This window comes from Alexandromys fortis, unplaced genomic scaffold (assembly GCF_014885135.2).
Source record: "Alexandromys fortis isolate MF-2015 unplaced genomic scaffold, M_Fortis_MF-2015_v1.1 scaffold_11, whole genome shotgun sequence".
Classification (NCBI taxonomy): Eukaryota; Metazoa; Chordata; class Mammalia; order Rodentia; family Cricetidae; genus Alexandromys; species Alexandromys fortis.
The window spans coordinates 7255932-7282927 of NW_026067912.1; positions in this window are offsets into that span (position 1 = coordinate 7255932).

Here is a 26996-nt window from a genome sequence, read left to right on the forward strand (position 1 = left end):
TTATATATATATGAAATAACCTACAATTTCAGATGCCTAGTGAAGTATTAAAGTCGTGTACTCATTTATTGTATGTGAACAAAGGACAGATGTTTTGTGTGAATTAACTTAGTCATGGCCATGTAGACATATATCAGGGTCAGAGGAGGTTGCTGAATGTATGATTTCATTGTTCTCTGAACTATCTCTTTGAGAGGGTTTTTAACTGTGTTTGGAGTTATGATGGCAGTCAGCCAGACCCAATGATTTCTGTTCCCCACAGTATTGGGGGTTACAGGTATGCTCATAGTTATAGTCAGCATTTTACATAGAATCTTCAGTCCTGAACTGAGGTCTTCATGTTTGAGATGGAAGCATTCTTTCCCACTGATCCCCCTGACTAACACTCCGATAATCCCATTTTATGAACTATAGATTAAAGTTATAATAACTAGCATGCATTTGATTAAACTCAATACAATTTAAAATTAATTCCACTAATTTATTTTTTTAGTGTGTATCTATCAGGAATTTTTACATCTTTACATGACATTATCTGAAGCTCCGCTTTGAATATTGATAATCCCTGATCTCTGGAGTTGCCAGTGTTCTTTCTAACGTACTGCCTAGAATTTTCAACTCAGTTGTTGAAAGGAATTAAATGCTTATGAAAGATGGTGTGTTTGAAATTGAGATGACAAAATCCAAATACAATTTAATCAAAATAACAGTGAAGTTACATTTTAACTATCATCTATTCATGTTGGAGAATGACATGCTAACACAAAATAATCTTTGAGATCTGGCAAATTTTGTATGCTGTCAAGGAAAAGAGCATTTTGATTTGTGGGGAGACATGGAATATCATCTGGTGTCACTCACTATTGTGAATCAGCTGAGTGAGTAATTTTTTTATTCTTCCCTAAAATGTTTAAACTTTGCTACAACTTAATTTTGAATTTTCAGTGCATACTTTTCAGCAAAAAAAGTTTTTTCTTTCAAGAGCAAAATTAATGTATCCAGAAATTAAAGTGGTATTTTAATTGTGATCCTAAAACCTTGGCACAAATAACTTGATCTATTCAATTTAACTAGCCACATATATTATCAGAGAAATAGTTTGTAAGTGGAGCAACTGAGTAAGTGGAGAAAGTAAGTTATCTTCTCTTTTCTAATTTGATTTTTTTTTAATCTCTTTACCACAACTGTAGATGCTGTATTTGTGTGTGTGTGTGTGTGTGTGTGTGTGTGTGTGTGTTGTTTTATTTTGGTGCTTGAAATTGAATCCAGGACTGTGTACAGGCTATGCACATGCTATGCCACTGAGTTACATCCCCACTCCTTACCATATATTAAAGACAGACATTCTGAAAAGAGAAACATTAAGTGCATGACCAGGTTACCAGGTTATAATAACAGTTTTGCCAGGTAAAGGAAACATCTGGTTTTATGATACAGATCACTTAGAACCATAACAAAACTTGTCTCAACACAATAATAAAACACTCACCCAGGCAAATATTATTTTGGAAATTCAAATGGTGCCTGAGTATACAGCTCAATGGTAAATAACTTTTCTAAAATGCATGAGGCACCAAATTCATCGAAATAATACAACTACTGAGGTTTCTTTCAGGATTATGCATCCCAAAGAGAGAGTTGTAGAGCACCGTTCCCTATGCTTGAATCCTTACATTTTTTTTCCACCTCCTTTATTGCTGTTGCCTGAGCCCTGGGAAGGAGGGGTTCAGATAGATATAGATGTATTATAAAGAACCTGCAATAATTTATTCTTGATCTTTTCCTAAAAGCAAACTTATTTTACATGCCAATCCCAGTTTCCTCTCATTCCCCTCCTCCTGCTCTCCCAACCTTCTCCCCATCTCACTCCCATCCACTTATCAGGGAGGGTGAGACCTCCCATGAGGCAACAAAGACTGTCACATCAAGAACCTCCCTGGTAACTAGACTGAGCAAGATATTCCTCCATAGGGAATGGGACAATAATACGGTCATAGGGGCCAAGAAAGATCATGATGGGGAAAACCACATAAACAGGTAACCCAAACAAGTGGGAGCTCACTGACTCTGTACTGACAGCTGGGGAACCTGCATAAAAATGAACTAGGCCCTCTGAAATTGGATGACAGTTGTGTGGCTTAGGCAGTTTGTAGGGTCGCTAGCAGTGGAACCAGTATTCTCAGTATTTTTACTTCTTTTCCCCTCTGCATTGACTATAAATAAGAACCTTCTCTGACCACTCTGAAAGCAATGCAGGTAGTTTGACAATATGACTCTGCAGCAAGACAGAAGTAGAAGAGTCTAGGGCTTTTGACATCCTGGGCATTGACTTTTGACAAAGTTTATAGTGCCACTCATGTGTTCCTTCTGTGGAGCAGGAAAATCCAATCAGCACGTAATTGGTTACCTTCTAACAGTCACGCCACTAGTAAACCAGTAGACATACCTTGTCTGTGAGGTTATTTTTGTAACAGGGGGTCCAGCACCAGTAAGGAGCACAGATGTCTCTCTTCTCAGTAACCTGCATTGATACTTCTGTGCCATGAAAGCTTGGTAACAGGAAGGGAGAGAGAGTGTGGTGTCAATTCAAGACTGACTTCATTATGTCCTTCAAACATAGTGTGTGTGCGGTTTTCTACAAAAGGTTCCTTTGAGTTCATAGACAACCAGGAACAATGGCACTAGCCTTTGTCGTGTTGCTGGACTCTGGGGGCTCCCTGCCCAATCACAGGCGCTGTGGAATATGCCTAGCACTGCACTTTTTATCGACACTCTTGTTTTAAAATATTCTTTGGTTCTGCTTTGATATTTCAGGGATTCTATGTCCTAATTGTGCCCAATGCCTGTTGGAAGTCAATAGGTTTTACACAAAGGCAAAATTTGAATAAATTAATCTGGGATTAGGTGCTCTACTCTAAGACTGGATTTCATGCATAACCTTCAGACTCAAGAGGAGCTCTCTAAGAGGTTGTTAATAGCACAATGAAGATGCATACCTGATTCTTGTTGAATTGATGACCTTCTTAATTAGGTGTTGACACATGCATTCAATTGAATTTAGTAATTTAGTGAATTACTGATCATCAACCTTGAAACTCTTATTTTATCTAATGGGTTTAAAGAACCATAACAGAACTAACTTGAATACTACAATTTTCATACATTACCAAGAAGAGAATGTGGGTCTCTTCTCTTTATCTCAGACAACATAGAATCACTGACCTCATCTAACGGGGAAGATCCTGTGTGAAAGAGTTGTTACGGCATTTAAATAGAATAGAGCACTCCTAACTTTCACCCAGGATTAATGGCCCTGTATAATTAATACAAACAATATGAAATCCAGTTATTCTTTCAAATTAAAACGAGGTCTGCTCTTATGTAGAAGGAAAGAGCTTTACTAACTAGTGTAAAGTCACACCACTGAGAGTAGAAGAATAGTGACTTAATTAGGAAAGGAAGAGAGAGAGAAAAAGAGAGAGAGAGAAGAGAATAGCTTGTAGCAATTTAGTCATACCACAAATAGGAGAAAAAAGTAATTCCATATGAAATTAACAGTAATTATTCAAAAATATATTAAAATATTTGATAGAGTATACTTTAAATGCTATTCAATGACGTAAGTATAGATTGGTATGTATAAAATTAACATCTTCGACTCTAATCATTTAAGATAGATCTCAACATAGGGTAACATAGATAATTATGGTACTCAGAGACTATAGTGCAACCTGAAATGAATGATAGAAAGAGAAATTATGGGCTTAGAACAATCTTTAGAAAGACTAATGTTTTTCGAATGCCTAAGGTCCTGCAAAGTTACATCAGGATCTGAGTGTTTATCATGTTTTTATGAATAAATATATTTAGGCTAATTATTTATAAACAACATATCATATAGGTCTGTCATTATGAGATAATTGTGCTCACATTATAAAATAACTCTTATGAGATATATCTAACCCAAAAGGGAAAATGAAATAAAATTTATTTCTAAAAATTAAACAAAAGAGCTATATGAACATATTGAGCTGTCTCCTCCTCCGCTACTGTGACAACTCATGTAAGAAAATGGGGTGATAAATATCTTTTTTTTTCATTTTTTTATTTTATTGAGAATAAGAAAAAAAAAGTTTCCGCCTCCTCCCAGCCTCCCATTTCCCTCCCCCCCCCCCTCTCTTCTCCCCCTCCCCCCACTCCTCTCCCCCTCCCTCTCCTATCCAAAGATAAATATCTTTAACAGAGTTTTGCTTTAGTAAGGCATCATCTTTCCTCCTATCCAGTGTATTTACCTGGGATCTTTGGAGGAATATAACAGGAGAAGGGCTTTAAATAGAATAAACATTATCCCTGATGGAAAATCCAATATTTGTAAACAGAAGAAATTTTCTTTAAAAGATCTACTACTATAAAAGCTTTCTGAAATGCATACATTTATTAAAGGAATCTAAACTGAGCCCTCAAATAATAGGGGAGACAATGCCTCATCTAGACATCTTAGGTCACCAGGTAAACCTCCATTGCCAGATAGGGATTACATTTTGTTGGAATCTTGGCCAAAGGCATTTGGGAAGCTCCCTACCCATCACACCACAGGCTATTGTGAAAGCCATTAGTTGCTTTCTACAACCTCAAAATTAGGTCTCATTTTTGTAGCCAACACTTAACGCCATTAAACATGGAGAAGTTGAACTGGTGCCTAACTATAAGCTCCCAAGTACTGACTAGGATTCATCCTATTGGAAGATACTCTGCACACAACTGAAGATAAGAGGCAATTTTGAATATCACCCATCTACAAACCCTGTAACCTAGAACAATGACCTGTCTTAAAGGTATACTGGTGCAATAGGGGCACAAATGTGATAGGAATAACCAACTATTGATTTTATTGGATATAAGGCCCACTCCATGAGGTGGAACCTAGGCCCGAACCTGCTAAAGACTTCAAGAATCTATAATTAGGCAAGTCATGTGTCCTATGGAAAAACATAATTATATTATGCTGCTATTTTTCTCTCAGCCCCTAAAATGAGATGGCAACACATGAACTTCAGAGACTCTGAGTGGAATCTGGTGTATGGTACAGACACTCCACACCTGCATTTCTCTCTGGCACAATTACTTAGGCTCTGATATCTTTACTTCAGCTGTGTTAATGATGCTGTATCATCAAGTGATAGCATGATCCACGATTTGACACTGATTTTCGTAGGGATGGGATCCGTTTCTTATGAAGTTATTACCTTCTGTATTCCTTCCATTAACTTCATTTTATTTTGACTTTGAGGTTAATTTTCATTAAGCCGGAGTGAAACACTGAAGGGAAAATATAGACTCTGACAACTTCAGCGAGCAATGGAAACGTGGCAGAAGATTTCACAACAAGTGTAACAGGGCAACTTTGACACTGGGTAAAACTAGAATTAAAAATAGATTTGGAGATTGGATAATCAACTGGGATGAAAAAATTAGAGTGTGACTACTTTATTCAATGATTGGAAAAAAGGAAATGCATAGTGATACCAATAAATTTCTTTATTTTTGTGTTTTCATATTTCATATTTTTGCATTTTTGTAAAATTTTATTGTAGATAACAAAATGAATGAAATGTTAAGTTGACAGCATGAGTTATTATTTATAACTCATTGTATAATTTAATTTTTTTAAACAGACTTAACTCATATTATTGATTGATTGAGTGTATAAAATCTCTTATGTGGTGGCCACAATTGGAGCCTGAGTACTCTGAACAGAGACTCTGGTATGATTTTTCACAAGATGATCAGTGAAAAGTGAACACAGTCTCTTTTCAGATGTCAGTGGTGAGGTAGCTGTAGGTCTTAGAAATGGCATCAAAGGTGGTCTTGGCAAAGTTGCCCAAGGTAACAGTGTAGCCTCTGGCTGATATTGTAGCCTCTGGCTGATATTGTAGCCTCTGGCTGATATGAAGCAGCCATCCATACTGGTCATCATTATGTTGCCCCAGTGGCCTCTCTGCACGGGGACAACGGAAAGCTTGGCCAATATGACAGCCCCTCAAATGGCAGCGGCTACTTCCTTGGAGCACTTAAACACCAAAACAAACATGACCATTGTAGTCCCAATAATGAAAAAAGCCATAATAATAATGATAAAGATTTTATAATTTGAATTTTTAAAATCAAGATTTCATTAATTATAACTAGTCTTGTTAGTCCTTAAATGAGGGTTTCTTTATTTTCTTTAGTTTGTATGTTTATATAGGTGTGTGTATGTGTGTGTGTGTGTATGTGTATGTGTATGTGTGTGTGTTATTACCTCCTTTTAAGTCAAGATATTTCATGCTGATATGATTTTGGGCTGAACTGTTACTACCTGCCACAAAATTATTTGTTATGAATATACTCATTTACTGTTGATGATTGAACTTAAAAGTCAAGAAAGTTAGAAAATCTCAGGCACTGTATACCCTCCCTGAAGACATGATAAGCAAATGTCCTTTGTGGTGGAGCCTAGAAACAGAATTGCTCAATTTAAGTGTATAGTGGAATGTTCTGCTGGCTCACTCCTTCTGATATATGATAAAGGTCTTTCATGTATATTTTAAACAAAAGACCGAGTCATGAATAAAAGTGTCTGAGCCCTTCAGGGTCTGTACAGAGCAAATATATAACATAATTTTAATTTCCAATTTTTTTTCCCTCTGAAATTAGACTTAACCATGTTGAGGGATTGTTTAAGGTTGAAAGTTAAATTGTTAAAGATTATAAAATCACATCAGTGTTTCTCAGTGATATCAATGTATGAACTTACTAGTAAGCTTGGGAATTAAAACTATAAAAATTTTATAATAGAAACAATATAGAAAATACTTTAATGAACAGCAATGATGGCTTTATAATGACAATTTTTCCACCTCTCAATTTACTATAATTAAAACAAATTCATAGCTGATATTTTCATGTTATTTTGGAGTATTATTTCATATATATACATATATTTACATATATGTACCCTCATGAGTCTGTTTAGTGTGGTTTGTGTATATATCATTTCAAGACTTAGCTCTTGGTATTGCATAACCAGTAAAGAAGTTCCCACCTGAGGAAAACCAATTCTTCTACTCTCATCATTCCTAAGTCACCTATAATTCTTTGTTGGAGTTTGGGACCCATGTTATTTTCTCTTCCATGTTCTCATGTTGATTGATATTGCTCCCTTTTAGGCAACCATAGATGGGTAAGGCTTCCCTATCATTTCAAGGAGACACAGTTTCATAGTGGACTTTCTGTTCCTGACCTTTACAATCATTCCTTCTCTAGTCCACAATGTTCCCTGAGTTTTACACAAAGGAATTTTGCTATAGATGTGTCAGCTGGAGCTGGGCATCAATGATAACTTGCTCTCTGCATTTTGACCAGTTGCAGTTGTCTGTAATGGCCTCATCTGTCCCAAAGGGGAGAGGGTTGATGAGGGATTGTATGCATATAGATAAATATTAAATAATGCAGTTCAACATTGGTTTAGACGGGTGCCTGTAATAGGCTCTCCTCTAAGTCCTCTGAACTCACTAGTCCAAGGTTTCCAGGACCAGGTATAACTTCTCTCTTGCTTAGTGGATCTTGTATCCAGTTAGTCGACGGTTGATTACCTCCAAGATATGAGTGCCACTACTGTACCCTTAGGGATACTGGTTGTTGTTGAGGTCCATAGGCATCACATCTAAACAGAACTATTATTGGTTGCTTGGCCCTTGGCAGCTTCTATAGCACCATTTAATACTCTAAAATAGAGTCCTCAAGTAGGAGGATTTGAAATTAAATACAACTAAAATTTTTGGTTCCTGTAACTGAAGTGCATGATGGTTTCAACAATACGAACTTAACTTCAGTCTCTGGGAGTAAAATCAAAACCAATAGTAATAGCATACAATGCTATGGGATTCTCCTGGAATACCCTGACCAAGAATCTGAAAAAGGATAATATAACATGGTATTGTGAGTTTTGTTAGTGTATAGCTATTGAGGGAGCATTGTCACTCCAAGTGGACCAACTTATTCTAATATATATATGTATATACTATATATATTTTTAAATAATAATCTTCCTTTCCTGTATTGATTTCCTCCCATCCTCCCCAGTTTAAGATCACCTGATTTTTCTTCTTTCCTCCTTCATATTACTTGTGTCCCTCTCCAATTCCTCCCTATGGTACCATTTCATTTTCCTGATTTTATAATCACTGCAGGTAATACACTCCTATAGAAGATTTGGATGTATGAACCACAGATAAGAAAGAACTTATTGTATTATAGGGTTAAAGCACTCCATATTATATTTTCTTTCTAATTACACAGAAAATTCTTGGTTTAATTCTTCTTTACAGCTGAGTATTTATTAAGCATGTATACGTACTGCTTTTCATTGTTCCTTCATTTGTTTTTTATTACTTTATAAATAATTCCAATTAAAATTTCCACTTCCTCCCACCTCCATCTTCCCTCACGCTCCCCCACAACCCTCCCCTTCCAGTCCTGAGAGAGGGCAGAGTACCCTGCCCTGTGGGAAGTCCAAGGCCCTCCACCCCTACATCCAGGCTTAGAAAGGTGTGTATCCAAATAGAATAGAATCTCAAAAAGCCAGTACATGCAGTAGAGACAAATCCCAGTGCCATTATCAGTCGGCCCCAATTGTCAGCCACATTCAGAGGGTCCAGTTTGATCCCATGCTCATTCAGTCCCAGTCCAGATTTCTTTGGTGAGCTCATCATTAGCTCAGGCACTCTGTCTCAGTGGATGGACCAACCCCTTGCGGTCCTGACTTCCTTGCTCATATTCTCCCTCCTTCTGCTCTTCAACTGGACCTTGGGAGCTTAGTCCAGTACTCCGATGTGGGTCTCTGTCTCTATCTCCATCTGTCACTGGACGAAGGTTCTATGGTGATATTCAAGATAGTCATCAGTCTGACTATAAGACAAGGCCAGTACAGGCACCCTCTCCTACACTGCCCTGGGTCCTAGCTGGGAACATCCCTCTGGACTCCTGGGAACCCTTCCAAAGCCAAGCCTTTTGCCAACCCCAAAATGGCTCCCTCAATTAAGATATCTCCTTCCTTGCTCCGGTATCAGTCCTTCATCTAAGAGAGGGGACTATCAGTCCTTCAGCTAAGAGAGGGAGAAGGGGAGGATTGAGGAGAGCTTGGGGGAGTGGCATGGTTGAGATGGAGGAAGTTCCTTTATTTGTTGAAGGGCATTTAGGTTGTTTCCATTTCCTAGCTATTGCGAACAGAGCAACAGTGAACAGTACTGAACAAGTATCTGTGGAGTAGGACATTTATTCCTGTGTTCAGCCTACGCTTAGCATATGCTGAAGGATTGTACAATGGGGTAACACAGTAGATTAATTTTCAGCTTTCTTTCTTTCTTTCTTTCTTTCTTTCTTTCTTTCTTTCTTTCTTTCTTTCTTTCTTTCTTTCTTTCTTTCTTTCTTTCTTTCTTTCTTAGATCTCCACACTGATTGTCCCAGTGACTGGACTAGTTTGCAATCCCACCAAGAGTGTGTTGCAGTCCCACCACAATGACTGTTCCCTTTGCCTTACATACTTTCTATCATTCGTTTTCAGTTGTTTTGTTGATTTTAGCAATTCTTAGTAAAATGAAGTCTCGAAGTTGTTTTAATATACATTTTCCAAATGTCTTGAAATAATAAACATTATCGATATTCCTTAGCCATTTTAATTTCTTCTTTTTAAAATTCAATTTAGATATGTTCCTTATTTGGTTGGCAGGATTTTTTTCTTTTGCCTTTGTCTGTCCTTCCTTCCTTCCTTCCTTCCTTCCTTCCTTCCTTCCTTCCTTTCTTTCTTTCTTTCTTTCTTTCTTTCTTTCTTTCTTTCTTTCTTTCTTTCTTTTTTTCTTATTTTTCTCTTTTTTTTTGTTTTTGTTGCCCTGTAGAATATTGCCCTGTAGTCCCCCCTGTTGTCTCTTTACCTGGTTTTGGTGTTAGAGTATTATTGACTTCGTAGAGTGAGTATAGGACTGCCCTAAATATTTTCATTCTCTGGTTGTTGATCCCCTTTCAGATGTAGTTAGCAAAGAATTTTTTCCACTCTGTGTGTTTTCTCTTTGTACAGTTTGATTTTTCTGTAGCCATGCAGCAAGTTTGTTACTTGTATGAGATCCCACTTGTCAGTTGTTAATCTCACTTCTTGGTCAAAGGGAGTCCTTGTTTAGAAATTCCTTTCTTGGAGAGAACTGCTTATGTTTTCTTCTTGAAACGTCAGTTTCAGGTTATATATTGAGGTGTTTTATCCATTTTAATTGTTTGATTCATTTGACAATAGCTTGATAAGTTGATAAAAATGCATCTAATTTCATTTTTCTACATGTGTGTATCCAGTTTTTTCAGCAGCATTTGTTGAAGATGATAGCTTTTATTAAGTATTTATTTATTTATTTGTTTATTTGAGATTTCTTCCTCTTCCCTGCCACTGCCTGCCATTTCCCTCCTCCTCCCAATCAAGACCCCCTCCCTCGTCAGCCCGAAGAACAATCAGGGTTCCCTGACCGAGAGGGGTGCACCCATACACTGAGACAATGAGGATGTTCTATTGGGAACTCACCAAGGCAAGCTGGCCTGGGTCTGAAAAGGCATGGGATAAAACCGGACTCGCTGAACATAGCAGACAATGAGGATTACTGAGAATTTAAGTATATACCTTAACATTTCTTTTTGTCAAATATCAGATGGCTGTATTTAATTGTATTTCTGTTTGTGTTTCTATTTTTTTCCATTTGTCTAAATACCAGTTTTGTGTAATTATAATACTATTTTTACTATTATGAGGTTGTAATGTACCTTAAAATATGGAATAGAAATCCCTCCAGCATTATTTTTTTTATTCAGAATTCATTTTGGTTTCCAGGGATATTTGTGATTATAAATGGATTTTAGGATACATTTTCTATTGGTGTGAAGAATGACATCGAACAATGACACTGCATTGAAGCACTAAATACCATTGGTATAATATTTATTTTCATCATATTCAATCTACCAATCAGTGAGCACAAGGTGTCCTTCTCTTTTCTAATATATTTATCAATGTCTTTCTTCAGGTATTTAAATGTTATATTGTAGAGGTCTTGGGTAAGCTTATTTCTTCATACTTTACTTTCTTTGAGTCTATTGAGAAAGGATGTGTAGTTTTTGAGATATTAAAAAAAAAATAGAAACAGAAGATCCAAACCCATCCTCACTTTAGGAAGCCAGTATGACTCTAACACCAAAGTCAAGTGAAGAGACAGCAAGGAGACTACAGGACTATATATCTGACAAAAGTAGATTTAAAATCCATAATAAAATACTTGGAATAAACACTAACTAGGTGTCTTAATTAATAAAAACAAAACTTTCCAATGGGTCTTTTAATTTTCAAGAATAATTTCTATTATCTATATTTCATGTGATGGTAAAGGTCCTAAAACATCTCTTGATACTTGAAGTGTGATCAAAGCATTTTTTATTCTATATATTATGCCCTTCACATGTAGATTAGCTGTGTATAAATACATCTCTATAGTTTGAGGAGAATCGTGTGTGTATTTAACAACTTTTAATTCTTGTTATAACTTGGTTAAATTGATATCCAAACATGTATAACAGAAGCTGCACTTTAGTTTTGTATGTAAATATTTTATTTAGAATGATAGTAAATTTTAATTTATTATCTTGCTGCATTTAAAATTAAATTTGTAGAGTCACAGTAAGTGACATGCAACTGAGATAAATGATGTTGTGTGGGAGTAAGTATAGAGACCTAAGGACTTTGCCTTGGAGACTTTTTCCCTTTGTAACTGAGCAGCAGGTGGTACTTAATATAGTAGGATCCTAAGCAGACCCAAGATTTTGGAGCAAATAATAACTAATTTGAAAGCTTTTCAGCAGTTTTGTAAATAGCTAGGTAAATGAAAGGAAAAATGTGAACAAAAATATTTGATTTACATTTTTCAGCAAAATACTTGTAGGCAGGGAATGCTCTTTCGTTTCCTGGTGAGTCAGACCTGAATAATACACAGAAACTATATCATTACTATTTGGCCTAATAGTGTAAGCATATTTCTAGCTAACTTTCACATCTTAAATTAATCCATTTCTATTAATCCGTGTATCACCATGACGTTGTGGTCAACCTGTGAGGTTCTGGCTAGTGGTTGATGTCTTTCTCCTTTGGCAGCTTAGTTGTGTCTCTCTGATTACACCTACTTTTTCTCTACATCTCTGTTTGGGTTTCACACCTCACTTTACTCTGCTAAGTTATTGGCCAAAACAGCTTCTTTAATAACCAATGCTAAGAAAATATATTCCTAGCATACAGAGGGGAATCCTACATCAAAAGCACGTTTGGTTTGAGTATTTGTTCAAAAAGAGAGCATGCCCCTAGTGTGTAACAGTCCTTGACTTAAATTCCCAGCATAAGAAATGAATAGATAAACAAATCAACGTATCACCGAACTGATTTCCTTTCCATAGAATATCAAGGATGGGTTCAGGGATGTTAGAAAACTTTTGACTCCACTAGTGTGAGAAATAATATCAACTATTTAAGAGAGTTGGAAATTTTGCTGAAGAGGAATTAGCACCTTTATGAAATGTTGGAGAAATGAGATTCCTAATTCATATTGGCCTTTAGAACATGAAGAAGAAGCCATTGAGAAAGATACCATTACTAATATAATTGTTCAACAGGTTTAGGCATAAAGATTATTAAATTCAGTTTTACTGTGAGGAGTTAAGGTAATCTTAAGGTCATTAAGTATTTAATATGAAGTAAAGTATGTGAGAGTCAAGTACAGAAGAATAAGAAATACTTTAAAGATATTAACATGTATATATGATTTTATCTACTACACATGTTTATTGATACAAAACAGACATTGAGACATTATTTCAATTCACAGGAATGTACATTATATTTATGTTTTCATAGTTCCAAAGTAAGTTAATTTTATATAAACATGAACTACTCATTTTTTTTGCACCAATATGATACTAGCAGTGCAAAATATCGTCTCTTGGGAGATGACATCATTGATTTGTATGTTAAATTGAATCTGGTTGACTAGAATAATATAGATGTAATGTCTTTTGCTGGATTTTATAGCATTAATGCATTATAAGAACAAATGTTCCCACTTTGATAATTACATACAGTGACTGTAGGTTCTTATTTTAGAACACTTTTAAATATTATGATCATGATTAACAGAAAATAAAGTTAGATTTAGATGTAACTAAGGCAGAATTGAAAAAAAAAAACTCAGAAACTTTAAAAATCCTAATGATTTATTTGTGGCTACCAATTTAGTATTAATGTGCATTTTAAGCATCCCTGTTTAAAACAGGAGTTTGATGTTCTGTGTCCCAAGGTTGGTCGCAGTTAGAAAAATGGAAAAATCATTACCTGCTGCACTCAAACTTTATGGGACATATTGTAGTATCCTTTAGCCAGTTTTAGATTTTATGCCCGTCACAGTAATTGTTCTCCTGCAAAGCTATAGTAAAAGTAGAGCAGTCGGCATAAGTGTGTACATCGTATTTTAAAAGGCTTTGTGGGAATCGCATTGCTCAACAAATATGGTCTATGACACTTCCCCTATGCATTATTCATGGCCAGAGGAGTGCTGAATCATTTGCTGTACTCATCAGGGGGCCACTGACATGGTGCTGCATAGGGGATCATTGTGAATTTCTGACTGGAAATGTAAATTTGGAGTTGCGTGGCTTTTTCATTTCCTCTGTGTTTTCAAAACCATCTTGCTGTCTAAAGGATGCTACAGATTTGAAGCACGTGGGTCACCGCTCACAGACAGCACTGAGTTGCACAGAACCGCTCGGGAATCAAAATGAGCAAAGTACTTCCACTCTGAAAGTTCCACACTTTAGGTCTTGTCATTCAGTTCCTTAAAGCAGCTTCTATTAAAATGAAAGCAAGCAAACAAAGCACCTTGGGAATGATGGGGCACAAAGTGAGTTCAATACCCTTCCATGAAGTTGTTTGCCACTTGCAAGGAATCAAGAATGAACAGATAGTAACCTTTGATCTGTTCTGGATTCTATAATATTATAACAATGTAACCAACCATATATATTTATAGTTATAAAATATTAATTTTATAATGTTCTTTATGTCTATTACTTTGTGGAATACATTTGATTAGAACAGAAATTCCAAACTCATAAAGTTCTATTGCCCACTAAAATAGTGAGCAAAAATGTGAGTTAATATAAAAATTAAAACGTTAATAGTTATAAGAAAAAATCTGAACAGTGACTTTAATATTTCTTATTTTAGAAAAAATAAAATATTTATTAAAATATATTATAGAAATTATGAAAAATATTGACAGATTTAAACAGTAGCATATTTCTTATATTTTCTACTTAAATTTGAACTAATCAGACATATGTCAAGGCCTCAATAGCATCACATCACCATAGGATACCAGATTCAATGCAGAGTGAAAGAAAGATGATATTTCCATAACCCTAAATAATAAACACCATAATAGATATGTATAAATCTCTAAGAAAAATGTCAGGTTTAGAATTTACATTTTTTCATTAAGAGAGCAGTTTACTAGCCAAGAACAGTAAACACAAAAAGGAATACTTCAAGGAGAAAGGAAAGCATAAACATAGGTATAAAAATGTCAGTCTCATAGGTGACATCAAAATTTCAATGAAAATTGTAGACTGAAGTTTCTGCCTTGACCAGTCCTGCAGCTATTCAGGTATCAACAAAATCACACAGAGGCTTATATTATTTATAAACTGATAGGCCTGTCAGCTCAGGCTTATTATTAACTAACCCTTACAACTTAAATCAACCCATAAATCTTTCCTGTGTTTAGCCATGTGGCTTAGTATCTTACTTAGTGAGATAGTCTCATCTTGCTTCCTCTGCATCTGGCCGGTGACAATAGACTGAGCCTTTCTTCTTCCCAGAATTCTCCTAATCTGTTCACCCCACCTATACTTCCTGCTTGGCTAGTCACGTTTTATTAAATTAATACAAGTGACAAATCTTTACAAGGTACAAGAGCATTTTGAATTTTGTTCTATAGCAGAGAATTTTACTATTTGATGGAGAAGAGACATGAAGTGCTTCTGTGACAACCTCTACCCCCATCCCTGCTTCCAGACTACACCTCTAAAGTAAAAGATTAGACAGGAAGCTATCAACAAGAACTCTAAAAACTGTTACAGAGATGCTGAAGAGTAGCTCTCCACAGCTGATGGCTTATGAGGTATGTGAGGGGAAGGACTCAGTTATATTTAAGAGCCAGACTGCTGAGAATTTGACCAGAGAATACATAGAAAACATAAAGTGGACTTTTATTCATTTTTATGCTTTACTGCATTTGAGGGAGGGGGTCACAATGTATGGGTGGCACAGATGGAAGGACTGGAAATAGACTGGAAGTGAAACTCCCAGAGAGTCAAGAAAAATGGTATATGGGGGGTAAGAGAAATAGTTATGTCTTAGTTCTATTTGGGATACATTAGGTAAATCTCATTTATTAGAAATTTTAAAAAGTGAGTTTTAATGGTGTCTGGGAATCTAAGACGTTCTGATATTTAATTTTGTATATAAATGGCCTTAAATTCACCTCTATTTTTCTTTATTAAAATATTATTGTAATGAATGAAACTAAATAAATTAAAAACTCATTCAGAGTGATAATACTGAATTTATATACAGGGTTAAGATGCTTATAGAAATTAAAATTATTCACCAAAGACAGAATAAGTATTCAATAACACTTAACTACCAAAATTATTAAGAGAGTAAAAAATCAAAACCATCATAACGTTATTTTTGTTGTTGTTGTTGTTTTTTCGAGACAGGGTTTTTCTGTAGCTTTGGTGCCTGTCCCGGAACTAGCTCTTGTAGACCAGGCTGGCCTTGAACTCCCAGAGATCTGCCTGCCTCTGCCTCCCGAGTGCTGGGATTGAAGGCATGCACCACCACCGCCCGGCCCGAGGGTACGTTTTTATAAGGTAAAATCTAGGAGAAATATATTTGGGATCATAAAAATGATCCTCACTAGAATTTGATAATACTCTTACCCCCCATTTTCTGAATTTAATTATAAATCATTAAGAGGTTTTTTCTCTCCACCTTGTCCAACACATCCTCTTCTTTTCCCTCTTTCTCCTCCTCCATCTCCTCTGAATAATAAGGATCCTAGTTTCCATAAAAATCCACATTTTCTTAGCTATATGTACAGTAGTACAACACCCTTTTCTGTTCACTTATTCTCTGGAATAGAAAAACTCAGAACTCCCTGAAACTTGGCTTCTGTTGTTGATTTCCTATCACCTAGGGATCATGGTCATCAGAATTTTCTTTCCATTGTTCCTTTACCAATCCATTTCCCAAAAGGCCATGACTGTCAGCAAAGATGAACTTTTTTTTTTTTTTTTTTGAGTCATGTTTTTTGTTTGGCCGACCTGATCTACTGGATAGACTTGCTGATCAAACCCATTTGTGATCTTAGTCTAGCACCTTTTGTCTTAATTTCATCTTAATAATAAGTAACAGACTTTATTTCTTAATGGCTCTAGTTTTTTTTTTTTCTTTTAGTCCTCCAGACTTACCACACACTCTAGTTTTCAACACATCTCAGACTTAAATCACATGCCCTCAATCATCAGTTTCTTCAGTTGCCTCTCATTATCACCGTGAACAGAACCTCTTGGTTTAATGTGAGTGGTATTTATCTGTCTTTTGCTCCTGGCTTCAGAAAATGACATGCCTTCACCCTTCAGAGTAACTTCTCTACATGTAGTCATCATCTCTTTTCCCACATGTTACAAGGCTTTGTTTAATCAAAAGTCCATTCTTCCTTTCATCTACAAACCAGGCTTTAAAAGAGGACACATGTCCCTTCTCTAGTCACTTTGCAATAATGTTCCATGTCATTATGCAGATCTCTTTGAAGTTCTGACTCTCAGACCATCTGAATCCCAGCTGGCAGGCCTTTTCCAGTTCCTATGTGGCAGGACATATTTGAATGACTTGCTGTAGCATCATTAAGCTTCTCTTTACATAAATAGTACTCTCTTGCTCCTTTTCCTTATTTCTCAGGAACTCACTCACTGATCAAGGGAGTTAGTCTTACTGGCATGTCATCTCTGTGCCTAGGTCCCTTCTCTAATTCTGTCATTTCCACTTTACTTCTGTTATTAGCTCTTTACTTTTTCCTTTGCCATTCTCTTTGTCTATAATTTCCTTTATTACTTTGCTTTCTGTTATAATAAATATGTTGAAATATCAGCATTGCATAATTCATCGAAGCAATTGAATCAAAACCCACACAATGCTGTATCACTTTAATAGAGTTTGTCATACTGTAATAACACCCAATCATGAAATTACTTTGTTGTTACTTCATAGCTGTAATTTTGCTACTGTTATCAATTAAAAAGTAAATTTCTGACGTACAGGATATTTGCCCTGTGGCTCCCAAAGGGGTTGCAACTTTTCATGTTAAGATCTACTGAACTAAAATCTTCAGTTATAGAATACAGTGATGATGATGATGATGATGTAGAAAAGGAGAATTAAATGTTGACATTGCTCTTCGGCAAAATCATAGACCATCTGGTCTACGAAACGGACAGGAGTTAATGCTTTTTGAATTCAGGGGTTACATCCATAGTGGAAGGCTTTGTGGATAGGAGTTGTGGTACAGTTTTGGTTTTGTGAGTGGGTCAAGCATATGGGGCCTAAATGGGTGGAAAAAAAATGAGAAAACTGTTGTAGCCCTCTCACTCAGCATCTCAGATCTTATCTATTAGGAAGAACAATTAATTTGAAACTGATGTTGTTCTAAAGAGAAATGGAAATACTGTCTCTGATTATCAGGGAGAAAGTTGCATGTGGTATTTTGTAAAATACATAGTGAAATTATTTTTATCTCTGTATAGATACTATTTTGAATTATCTCGTTACTGCTGTGATTAGTATTTTATTTCTTCATGGTCATATGTAATCTTGTAGGATTCAGATGTTCTTTGATAGTATTTGCATTCAAAGAATACTTTGCCTTAGGTAAGAATACACAGATACCTTTTGAAAATTAAGGTTTATTTTATTTTATTTTTCTGGAGTAAGCCAATTTCTGGACACAAGCTACTGCATCCTTTTGTCAAGAGTGATGAAAATGAGGGTTCCTATGGAAAAATGCAGTATTTTGGTTCTGTGTCCAGTGTTCAATGGGAGTTAAGTCACTTGTTCCACACAACATAACACTGAGGTAGTGGCTCTTGTCATTGAAAAATTACCCAAAATAACTGACAAAGAAGAAAGAGTTAAAACACCATTTTTGGTATAGCATTGTGGAGGAAATTCTTTATGCCAAGAAAGACAGAAGTAGAGGCTCAGACAAAAAAAAAAAAACCCTCAGGAAAGTATGTGTCCTTCAAAGATGTACCCCACCTCCTCTAGCCCAACTCTACCTCCAGATGTTTCTATTTCTTCTGAAGATAGAACTACTCACAAAATATCAAGCCTATACATTATGAAACTGGGGATAGGGATTCCATATTCAAACTGTAAAAACCTGGAGCTAGTTTTCTCAATTTTGCAAAAGAAAAGGAAATTACTTACTCAATGACAAATATCAAAGTTTGTAATAATTAGATATATTAGCTAATTAATTTCTAATACTATTTATTCTACCAAATGTGCTTTTCTTTGGGGACCTCATCACTAGCTTTGTACTGGTTTCTCTGTGATTAATTCCTATAAATATAGTTTAAATTTATTATATCTCTTATTCACTAGATGTCCTTTTTTCCTCTTGTTTGCTGCTCCTAATACCCATTTGAGCATCTGGGCAGGGAAAATGATTTAAAACTTCTGTAAAAGGGGCCTGGGAATGTGGATCAATGGGTCCAGCAATTTCTGAAGGAACATGAGGGCATGAATCAAGATCTCAAAAACGTATGTAAATCTTGGTGCCTTTGCCCATGTCTGTAATCCCAGTTCTCCTTTGAAAGACTTGAAGATGAAGACAGGAAAATATGTATAATTGTGTGGATTATATAGTAAGACATGTTCCCGGGCGAACAACAAGAAAATCATACTCAAAGCAAGGTGGAAGTTGAAGATTAATATTTGATTATGTCCTTTGACCTCCACATTTTACCTCCACAGATGGGTCATGAGTGCTATGCATTTATATATAGAAAAATGTACATATATACAAATATACATACAAATATATACATGTCACATGTTCATCATATGTCTATTTTCTTTCCTTACATGTAAACAGAAACAAATTCAGATGAAATGATCAAGGCTATTTAGAGCTAGTGTATATATGCTCTCTTTTGATCACTATATATGCGACTGATGAAATGCAATGGGTAGTACAGAGACTGGCACTCTCTCTCCACTGATCAGACAATCAAGTGTACTTGACTCCATAACAAGTATTTGCTTTCTCTATCTCATGACTCAGTCTTTTTTTTTCACTTCTACTTCATTTCTTATGTACTTCCTGAAAGCATGTAGCATATAAACTTTTCCACCAAAGTTAGATTTTGGAGAATTATATAATTGGATTTATACCACGAAAAGTCTAACTCAATTTTCCATCCTTATGCTTTATGCATTGGAGCATAGATTGAAAATCTTAGATATAAAATCAAACAAATTTCATTTGGAATCCAGATATTGGCACTATTAAGCCATATAACTTGGGGTATTTATTTAATTTTTTTATTCTGTCTTCCAAGGTATAGGTAGGGGTGCTTACAAAAAAAACCCATTTATACCAAATTGTTAGGATAAATTAAATGTTTGCTGTGGTACACACACACACACACACACACACACACACACACACACACACACAAAGGATATTGTTACATAGCCAAGGGTAATTTCAAACTAGTTTATATCCTATCTCCCAAAAGCTATAAATGCGGATGTACTTCACCATAATAAACTCAAATACTACTTGTCACCATTATAAACAAGGCTAAAACTTGCTTCTTTTCCATTTAAATGCCTGTCAGTCTTAACTCTAGTTTGTCACCAAAATAACTCTTAAGAAAGTCATGCACTCTATATACTTAGATACTTTCTCCCAACCCTACTGATTTTTACAGTTAACTGGTGCTTTAACTCATATTCATTTTCCTTTCAAAATTCCTTTAATATCACATTTTCTTCTGTCTATAATATCACTTGTTTAGCCATGCCTTTGCCTCTTACCTTAGTTGGCAATAATGGCATACAAGACCACACCTCACTTTCCTAGCTCTCTAACCCCACTTTAACACTAGTAATGCTACATTCCAGCTTACTGTTTACTTCTCTTGTCTTCTCTACTAGAATTATGGCACAGATTGGCAGCATTGCTATTTGAAGGGTGGAAATTATTCATTGTTGGGGTCTTGCTCTTTGCACTGCGGCATATCTAATAAGAGAGCCAGCTCCCATCTACTAGAATCAAGCCACAAGCCACAAGGAATGGCAAAGAAAAATATGACAGACTAGATATCAGCAAAACCCTCATGAGATGGAACTCCAGCATGAAACCGTGAGTTATGTATAGAGCAGTGTGTTGTTCTGATGATATGACATTCCCAACACTAGGCACAGTACTGGTAGAGCTATAGATCTACAATAAGCATACTTGGTTCAGGAAATGCATGACACAATTTTAATTTTCATATAGACATCACACTGTTATAAGGTCTCCTAAAGTTCTACCACATTGGTTTGTTTCCCCTGTTACACTGTATGGCTTTTCTATATCTTCTACATCTAAAGAGTAAGTGGAGCATAGTAGTTATAAATATAATTATTAATGATCAATCAAAATATTTAACAAATTATTTACTCTGTGTATAATTTCATGAATACATTAAATAAATATTTACGTTTTTCTTTTTAAAGATATTCAATTATGAGTTTCTGCCATTGTAACATGCTGGGCATACCTTTTGTAGCAGACTGAATAGAAGTAGCACATATGTGTCGGACTTGGAGGTGGAGAGCACAGAAAACATAGCCAAATTTTCATAGCAAATGGTTCAATCAATTATGAAATTCACAATATCCATTAGTAAGACAGAAACCATATACACCTGGAGAAACCGTTCCAATATTTGTACTTATTAATGTATGTTGTAGCAGTCCTTGTCTTTATGAGACTTCTATACGATTTCAGAAAGTTTCATCTTTCTCAAATTAGTAAAGATACAATTCTACTATAACTTCACAAACTAGAGGCTACCTTAAATTAATATAGATGCTTGCTCTTACAGACACAGAATCTTCAGAGCTCAGCGTGCTCAATTTCCTAGCATTTATATCTTACCCATTCTTGTTGTACATATTGCCTTTAAAAATTCTACAAAAGGATCTCATCTGGCAGCTTCATTATCTATGATTTTATCAGCTAAGTAAATTAACAACAAAACATGAGAAAATAGTAATGTACATACAAATTATGACATAATATCAACAAATAAGTAAAATAATTACTATGTCCAACACTGAACCCTGAAAACCATGTTGACTTAGACCAAGCATGCAATAGTCAGATGACATCTGAATTGACCTAACTCATCATTTTTAATAAATCATTTAGAATAGATATTTACTTAAAATTTAAGAGAACAAAATATTGTTTAATACATTTGGTTCCCTTTGAGAAACATTTTCACATCAGGGGCAAACAGAGAGCAATTTCAAAGAACACTGAAACTAAGAGAGAGAGATATTCATATAAACATTACGGTGTATTTTCTTTCCTAACAGTAGATCCCTGCAGTTCCTACCAGGGATTGCAATTTGAGACTATGAATAGACATTCACACCACAGAGGCTACAGTTCAGTGTTGTTTGGGAAGAGCTGAGATGTGGTCTTTCATTTGACAAGAAATTGGAGGTAGAGAAATCACAATAAATAGCCTGCAATAAATGATCTCTAATGGAAATGGGCCATATTTTTTTTTATTGGCTGACTTAGAATGTTCTGATGGAAATACTATGCCAAAGCAAATTTAAAAGTGATTCTAGCCACGAGGAGTCACATTAGGCACCCGTTGACTCCATTATACGGTGCATAACTTAATGAAAAAGACAATCATTTCTCACAAAAAGTGTAAGACTCTGTTCTCAATAGGGAGTAAAAATTACAAAAGTAATAAATTGTCATTTCAACTTAAAAGGTACTGTTATTTATGTGGACATTTTATTTTACCAGAGGGAGTTTTTATTATATTCTCTTTCAGTTCTTTTTAGCTTCTTGAAAATATAAAAGTATTTTGCAGGACAAAATAATATCCTGAGACATTTTTCTTTATTTCTATTACTTGTTGGATTGAATACAAAATCCCTGTATATTGGTGTTTTGTGCATCTTCCTTTCCATCCTCACTCTTAGTTGTCTTTGATGCTGTTTCTTGTCTCTCACATAACCCCAAAATACCCATAGTGCCTACTGATAAAGACATGCTTCCATTTCATTAGAAATCAGCTCAGGTCCACTTACATTTCAAAAGCCAGTGACACTCAAATACCTCTGTAAATTACTGTGGGAATTTCATATAACATATACACACCCTGACATACACCCACCTCATCCTCTCTTTAAATGTCTTGCTGTAGCTTGTGCAACGCAAACACTGTGTCAAGTGCTGATCTGCTTTATGGGTGGATGAACTTTGTCAAAACGATGTCCATGAATATCCAACATAGACGTTTTCTATCTTCTCTTGAATTCATGGGTGCGGAGTGCTCATAGAGAGCTGACTCTTCCAGGCCTCAGGCTTAGCTTTCCCCTCTATCTGAAATAATTCCTATAATGCCTGTAGATATCCATGGGAAAGCTGTCTCTTACTTTGGAACTCTCAGCTTAAGTCAACATTGCGACTTTTTTCCGTGTATAATGTGAATTTTCCTGGAAAGTTTAGCAGTTTGGTCCTCCTCTGTTCACCAAATTCTATGACATAACTGCTCATCATCTCTGTTCCAGAACAGACTGCCAATAACTAAACATTACTGTGTACAGTGACACAGTACAGTGACTTGTCCCAGTAAGAGTAAGGACTGGTGTCAGTTACTGATACAGCCATTAAGGCTGCAGTTTAAGTGAAAGAATCTATCATGAAACAGGGGTGGGAATTCAAGAACACATACAACATACAATATTTACCTCTGCTCCATACACACATACACACACACACACACACACACACACACACACACACACACACACACAACATGCACCTGAAAGCACACTTGTAAAAATCCACTAAACATGCACACCCATAAATCATAATAGTAGTGTTAATGACAATACCAGTAACTAGATAAGGACAGTAATTATCCACATGCCAGCCATCATGAATTAACCCAGGGATTTTAGGAAAGGAAAATCTTCTTTAGAAATCTCCGGGTTAGGGAGAAAGATTTCATTGCTGAAAATTGCGGACCAAAAGGTGAAGCCATGAACATTATTTTTCAATAATTCTTCTCAGCGGCAACAGCATTGCTGTGGGAGCTGTAAGAAGTCGACGTTGTTCTATCATTGTAAAACATAGGATGTATGGCAGTATCTTGCAGTGCCTAAACAAACTGCAAACAGTGTTAGATCACGTCAATACAAGGCTTTAGCTAATGCTGGCCATTTTCTCAGAGTGTCTATTCTTTCCTTTTTCCTCTCTGAGCGTGCCCTGCAGAGGATGAAAAGCCTTCATATATGCCTTTACTCATTGGTATTCATTGGTCCAAGGAAGCTGAGATGGGCATCTCAGGTTATTTAATCAGTGGTACTCTACAAGAAGGTTAGGGATCATCTCTGTGTATCAGAACTGATATGTAGCAATGTCCATCAGAAGAGATTAGTAAGCCCCTGTCAGGGTGGACGCCACAGGGCAGAATGAAACCTGAAGCTAGGTTAAGTAATTGGGTTCTTGTTCAATAAAGGTGCTTGTTTGTGCGGCGTAATGAAAGATCTTTGGTGCAATAGATGTCTGAAGCCAAATACCCTTCGGATTTTCTGATGGATAAAGAGATAGAGGTGAAATGGATTTAATTTAGAACTATTGAAAACTTTAAAGAGATTAGAAAAAAATGGCGAATGCATTTTCTTTTCTTTCTTTTTCTTTTTTTTTTTTTTTTTTTTTTTTTTTTTTTTTTTTTTTGTACCTCAAGAATTCTTTGTTACTTCTTAGGAGCATTTTTTTTTAATTGACATTAAATCTTGTCATTGTTTTTGTTTCTGTTGCTTTTCTTTCTTTAGTCTGATTGCCTTCACTAATTAACTTTTAAGACTCAAGCTATGAGAAAGATAACAGAAGAACTCTTATCTCTAATTCATGCATCCAACCCGAAGTTAGGGAGTGATATTGTCTTTGAGTCTCGCTGGAGTGTTGCATCAGAGCTTAGGCAGAGAATTGGCTAAAAGAGGGTCTTGCTTCAAGGGTTATTTGTCCCTGTAATGTCAATACTCACTAGTGTATCTAAGCTTCTTTTTAAAAAAATCACATTTCAACCTATTTTTCAGAACACTCTATAAAAATATACCTCCTCAGAAAGGGGATATAGATAATGATAATCATATGATCATGTAACGGGAAGACAATTTGAACCATATTAATCTCTAAAATAAAATTATTCATGGGCAGCACTGTCTCTCAGTGTGTCCGAGAGTATTTCAATCTGTTCACTTTCTGCAATAACTAAAACAACAAACATTTTTCTTTCCCTTCTATTCAGATTTTCTGACACAAGATTCAATAAAACATATTATTTAAGGAAAAGAAATACCACCACTCTAAAATGGAAATAATCTACAAAAATATGCAAAGTGTTTTTATTTGACAATTTGTATATAAACCTCTAACAACTATGTCTCACACTACATTCAACATGTTCAGAGGTTCACTGCAAAGGCACGTGTGCCACAATCACACTGCTCTTTTCTTATCTGTCCCATGCATTCTAAGCCTCCCTCCAATGGGCAGTCGGTTATGCATTCATCTTCCTCCTCTGTTTCCTGGCCTTCCCTCGCCATGATTCTCTTCCTTACTCTGATTATATAACTCTCAAAATTATCTCTAGAGTTAGAATTCTGCCCAGTCAAGATTTGTAAAAATTAGGCTCTCTCCTTTGTGTTGTTCCGTAGCTGTGTACCAGCAAAGTTCATAAAAAACAACCGAGGTCTGAAGCAAAGTTCAACTTGAAAATGATTGTTTAAGTCTTGTCAGCTCCCAAGTACTTTAGAGACACATTTTCTCGCTGTCGAGGGTCAAATGTACAACTGACTGATGATACGTGGCAGCCTTGAGGATGGGAGTGTCCTCTGATGAAAAACACCAGCACTCCCCGTCTCTGGTGTCAGGTAAGGGCTAGAGTAGCTCTTCAACGAGATGAGTGCCTGATGTTGAGTGACCCTCCGTTAAAAAAAAAAAAAAAATCTGGAGGCAGAACTCTCATTTATCTCTAAATGAAGAAGGAGACCTTCTCCATTTTCCCTGACGAACCCTCCACTTCATTTTGAAACTGACAAGTTTAAACAAGATGAGAATCAGATTGCCTCTGCCTGTCTCATTCCTTCAGCACCAGCCGACAACATAATTAATGTTGCTGTGGGAGAAAGAAAGCATTTTTGATGAGAACTTTTTTCCCTGTCTTTTATGGGAAAAAAAATACTTGAAAGAGTAGGTCGCTTTTTGCACATTGGACTAGGAAAAAAGACTTCACAAAAAAATCATAGGGTGTTCTGTTTGTGTGTGCACCTGCAAGCACACTAATGTCTAGGAGGCACAACCCAAATTTTCATAGTGTAGTCTAAAGGTTGACATGTAGTATAAAGTTAAAAATTACAAGCAGCATGAAAAGTTGTATGATTAAGAGGGAGAAAATGAGGGAGGGAAAGTGAGAGGGGGAAGGAGAGAGGGAGAGAAGTAAGAGAGAACGAGCATGCACATATAGTCATACATAGTCACGCACACATAATTGTTCGGCTGGCCTTCCCTGTATGTTTTTCTTTGGCCTTTTTTAATGAATATTTCTTTAGGAAAATTAGGTATGGCAAGAACAAGATTTACAAATGTAACTCCACGATTAATATGCAAACAGGCTGCTCTCACTTCAAAATTTTGATTTCTCTTCTTTATACTGTTCCAATCACTTTTCAACATTATTTTTACAAATTCCTGTGCATGTCACTTCCAGTCAGGTTGCTGCTCAATGGCCTTATCTAGCCCTTTCTTACAGAATGGATATCTTATTTTGGCACACAAAGACACCCATGGCCCGACCCAATATTTGATTTTGTTCTCCGGCCCTTCTCTCCGTCGGTCTTTACAGTCACTAAATTACAGGCCTGCTAGAACTCAGGTGTTCACCATAAAAATCAGCCAATATGGATTGCTTTGGAATCCAGGTAGATTTGCTATAATCCTCCCATTTATTAAGACCCAGACTGAATACCATTTTATGCATCATCATTTTCTCACGGGTGATCCTGCCATTCTTACCTCAGTATCTCTTCTGTCACCATGGAGTTACAATGTAAACAGCGTATATTTTTCTTTCTGTTGTGGTATGATATGCTCTATTTTGTAATGATTTATCCATAAGCTATGTAATTGAAACTAAAATATGTTTGCACTGATAATCTCATTACTAAAGTTTTTATAGGTTAATTAAAATATTTGAATACTTATTGTAGAGTGTTCTTGTTTCCTTGCATGTACTTTGAAGGAGACTGGTATATTACTTTGATGTACACTTCAGAAAGATATATTCAAAGCTCCCATGGGTGAATTTACAGTCTGCCAAGACAGAAAACCAATATCTGCTTTTGAAGACAGGCAATTTCTTTCCTTATTGATAGTAATAATGACAAACACTTTAACTTCCCAATTTTCTTTCTTTCTTTCTTTCTTTCTTTCTTTCTTTCTTTCTTTCTTTCT